Below are 5,092 nucleotides of genomic sequence, written 5' to 3' on the forward strand. Positions count from 1 at the left end.
AGACAGATATAGATATGCTCTTGATCAATAAGGGGATCAAGAGTTATGGGGGAAAGGCAATGGAGAATGGGGATGAGAATCACATCAGCCATGATTGAATAGCGAAGCAGACTCAATGGGCCGAATGGCCTAAATCTGCTCCTACATCTTATGGCTTTATTTTTTGAAGTCAAGTCCAAAATGCCGGATTCCATCAAAACTACGAATCCTCTCGAGCTACATGACTGAATAGGTTCCAGATCTATAACAAACCCAAATGGCTTGGGGCTGGAGCTTAAAAGTACTTGACTAATTAGGTTTGAATTCACATAAAATAAGCCAAAATTTTGTTATTTCCAAAACAAAAGAGAAAGGGGAAAAGGGGAGATCTTTTAAGATGAAGTATTATTTTGCGATCCCACCATTTCATGAGAAAACAGGTCAACTAAAATGGAAACGTGATTTTTTCCCCTGGAATTATGTAAGATGATTGAATTATATTCAAGAACGCAAGTACCCACATCCCATCCCACTCCAATTATGTCATTGTGATGAGTGTCAGTGTCCCTTTGCACGTGGAATGAGGGGGTCAGGTCCTTTCTTTGGTGAGTTGTTGGACTTCAAAAGGAGACTCTAATTCCCCATCTTCTCCTATTACAAGTGAAGAATAGTTAGTTTAATTCCTCATATTTCTGCTCTGGTCATTTGGAATATAGCTCTATACATCCTGAATGATAATTCACATACAGGAACATTTTACATTGCACAAGCAAAGCTGTCTTTGCAAGTCATTCCCATTATTTTTGTTTAATAGTTGTGACCAGTTTACTCTCTCAACTGGATCAACTGATATGCACCACTCATTGCTAGTATTACAGCAGTTCTTTAATATCATGGATGCTACCTAGAACTTTGTGCTCTGTTTCAGGTTGTGTTATTAAGTGCCTTCATTGTAATCTGAATATTCTCAAGCATCAATGGCACATAAGAACATAAGAAATAGGAGCAGGAGTAGGCCATCTAGCCCTTCGAGCCTGCCCCGCCATTCAATAAGATCATGGCTGATCTGTCGTGGCTCAGTTCCACCTTCCCGCCCTCTCCCCATAACCCTTAATCCCCTCTCTTATCAAAAACCCATCAACCCGCGTCTTAAAAATATTTAGCGAGGCAGCCTCCACCACTTCAACGGGCAGAGAATTCCAGAGATTCACCACCCTTTGAGTGAAGAAGTTCCTCCTCAACTCCGTTCTAAACCGCCCCCCCCTTTATCTTGAGGCTGTGCCCCCGAGTCCTACTGTCCTTTCTGAGCGGGAAGAGTCTCTCCACCTCTATCCTATCCATCCCATTCATCATCTTATACGTCTCAATGAGATCTCCCCTCATTCTTCTAAACTCTAACGAGTACAAGCCTAGTTTATTCAGCCTCTCCTCATAGCTCAACCCCCTCAACTCCGGTATCAGCCTAGTAAACCTCCTCTGCACTCCCTCCAAGGCCAAAATATCTTTGCACAGGTGCGGCGCCCAAAACTGCACACAGTACTCCAGCTGCAGCCTCACCAATGCCCTATACAGCTGCAGCAAGACCTCCCTACTTTTATATTCAATCCCCCTCGCTATGAAGGCCAGCATCCCATTCGCCTTCCTGACCACCTGCTGCACCTGCAAGCTGGGTTTTTGCGACTCATGCACAAGGACCCCGAGGTCCCTCTGCACCGTCGCCTACTGCAGTTTTTCGCCACGTAAGTGATAGTCCTTCCTACCATTCTTCCTACCAAAGTGGACCACCTCACACTTGCCAACATTAAATTCCATTTGCCATTTCCTGGCCCATTCGCCCAGCCTATCTAGATCCTTCTGCAGACTCTCCACACCCTCCGCACAATTTGCCGTTCCCCCAATCTTGGTGTCATCAGCAAATTTCGACACCCTACACTCGGTTCCCTCCTCCAGATCATCTATATAAATGGTAAAAAGCTGAGGCCCCAGCACCGACCCCTGGGGCACTCCACTAGTCACCATCTGCCAATCCGAATAGCACCCGTTGACCCCCACACTCTGCCTCCTATTTGACAACCAATCCTCTATCCACGCTAACACCCTACCCCCAACTCCAAGTCCCTCGACCTTCTGCAATAACCTCTTGTGAGGTACTTTGTCAAACGCCTTCTGAAAATCCAGAAAGACCACATCCACCGGCTCATGTTCAAAGATTTTATAGAGAATCTCATCTCAAACAACCTCCCCTCCACAAACTTACTGATTGTTTGATACAACAAAAATCAACTTATTCCCTGTAAAAAATCTTCAGTTATCATTATGTAGGAGCGGGAAAGAAATAGTAAGCTTGGAGTGGCATGGTGGCACAGTGGTTAGCATTGTCGCTTCACAGAGCCAGGGACCTGGGTTCGATTCTCAGCCTGAGTCACTGTCTGTGTGGCGTTGGCACATTCTCCCCAATGTCTGTGCGGCTTTCTTCCAGGTGCTCCACTTTCCTCCCACAGTCCAAAGATGTGTGGGTTAGGTTGATTGGCTATGCTAAATTGCCTCTTAGTGTCAGGGAGATTAGCAGGGTAATGTGTGGGGGTTACGGGGATTGAGATTGGTACAGACTCAATGGGCCAAATGGCCTCTTTCTGCACTGTAAGGATTCTTTGAGTCAATGAAATGACAAAAAAAACGTACAGAGACTTTACATTCTGTGGAAGGCTCCTTTCTCATTTACACAATATGGTCTATTTTATTGAGATGGTTCCACCTCCTAAAATCTCAATAGTTTCCACTGCATGATATATCTCCCTTCTTGAGAGGTATAATTATCACATCACTGAAGTGGAGGGGTGTGGGATAGGGTTAGATCGCTATCCTCCAAATCCACAGAACAGTTGCATGGAGTCTTGATGTGAGCACCAGCTTTGAAAACCTCAGCTGGAACACCATCAAGGCACAGGTTTTGTTGTTTTTCATTCATTTGATAGCTCGTTGCAGCTCTCCCATCAATGGTAGTTCACACACAGTGTCGGCCACAGAGTGTTGGGAGAATAGACTGGAAAGTATCAGCTGCCATCGCAGATTGAGGACTTGTTCAAAATGTCCTTCCCAGCATTGACAGTGAACAGAAAACATGATGGGACCAAATACCTCGGCCCTCACCATCAGTTCCAACAACAAAAATAATCTCCATTTGGTTGGGTGCAGAATAGAAAGTAGAACAAGGTTAACCATGAGTAAAGAAAATACATTCCAGAGAGGAAAATACAATTCCGATATCATTCTCCTCACAAACAAACTTTCAATTGGCATGATATCTTTTTCTGAACACATTCAATAGAACATAAAATCCCTGCTGTGGTTTCTGGCATTTTTTTTTATTCATTCATGGGCATCGCTGGCTGGCCAAAATCTTTTGCCCATCCCGAGTTGCTCAAACACAGTTGAGAGTCAACCACATTGCTGTGGCTCTGGAGTCACATTAGGCCAGACCAGGTAAGGACAGCAGATTTCCTTCCCTAAAGGACATTATGAGCCAGATAGGTTTTACCAACAATTGACGATGGTTTCATGGTCATCAGCAGATTCTTAATTCCAGATACTTCTTATTGAATTCAAATTCCAACATCTTGTGTGGTGGGATTTGAACCTGGGTCCCCAGAAGATTAACTGAGTTTCTGGATTAATAGTCTAGCAATAATACTACTAGGTCAATACCTCCCTAGTTCAATGTAGAAGACACGGTAACCAAAATGGCAGATTGTTGCTGCAAAATTTACATTCCTGAAACAGCTTAAAGAGCTAAACATCAAACTCCAAACAGGAAGTTGGAATCTATAAGGCAACCCTATATTAGGATGCGCAGAACATCCTCCCCACCTCACGCTTCACAGATGAGGTGGTGTGGCAAGGCTTTGGAAGGGCTGTACTTACAGGTGGAGGGAAGCAAGGAGGCCTGCTGAAAAAAAAATGGAGGGAGGCTGCCAGAAAAATAACTGTTAATGAAAACACCAAGTTAAAGTCAAACAGGTTTATTTGGAGTCACAAGCTTTTGGAGTGCTGCTCCTTCATCAGTTGAGTGGCCCATGGTAAATTGCCCCTAAGTGTCAGGGGGATTAACAGGGTGTATATGTGATAGGGCCTGGGTAGGATTGTTGTCAGTGGAGGCTCGATGGGCCAAATGGCTTCTTTTTGCACTGTAGAGATTCTATGAATCACATTTTGCACGTGAAGTTTACTAATCAAGATAATATTGTTTCATGGCCACTCACGTGATGAAGGAGCAGTGCTCTGAAAGTTCATGATTCCAAATAAACGTGATGCACTTTAGCCTGGTGTTGTGAGACTTCTTACTATGTCCAACGCCAGCATCTCCACATCATGGTTAATGAAAACAACCAATATACTATTTTTCCAAATAACACCCTCATTATCTCACTTCAATGTACTTGAATGGATGTATTACGTGTGGGTCATTGATAAAAAAACCCACCAGGTGAGGGAATGATGAACAAACACTGTGCTATATAAATTCATACAATATCTCAGTGTAAAGAACATAACTCAGAAGCAAGGAGCTATAAAGTATGTATGTGGTGCCTTTAAACAAAGCCTGAAGATATCATTTCTTTAATTGTGTTTGTGTGTTCACTCTCCTCATCCCATCTTGCAGCGTTTATTACAATAACCATGTCATTCTCCATCTCAGTGGGGCTTCACTTGGTTTCACATTCACCAATGCATTCGTATCCAGGACACAGCGCCTATTCCTGTGTCATCTCTCAACTCACTTATTCTCATGCTTTCCTAGCTAACCTCACCTTCTCCACGTTCTGTAATCTAACCTGCTGCTCCCATCCTAACCTGCACAAATTTCTGTTCACCCAACACTGCAGTGTTTGCTGAGGTGCATTGGCTCCTGGTCTCTCAGTACTTACAGTTTAAAATCTGTCCCCTCATGCTGAAATTGATCCATGGTTTTGTCCCATCCGATCTCTGTAACCTCTCCAGCCTTGCACACCATGAGTCCTCCCAATGCCAACTTCAGAACTCTGCCCAGCAGACACTGACCCCCACGCTGGCAGCGCAGTGGCATAATGGCTAGCACTGCTGCCTCACAGCATCA

This window comes from Carcharhinus amblyrhynchos, chromosome 17, assembly GCF_965287045.1.
Source record: "Carcharhinus amblyrhynchos chromosome 17, sCarAmb.v2.hapA, whole genome shotgun sequence".
In the NCBI taxonomy this organism is placed as follows: domain Eukaryota; kingdom Metazoa; phylum Chordata; class Chondrichthyes; order Carcharhiniformes; family Carcharhinidae; genus Carcharhinus; species Carcharhinus amblyrhynchos.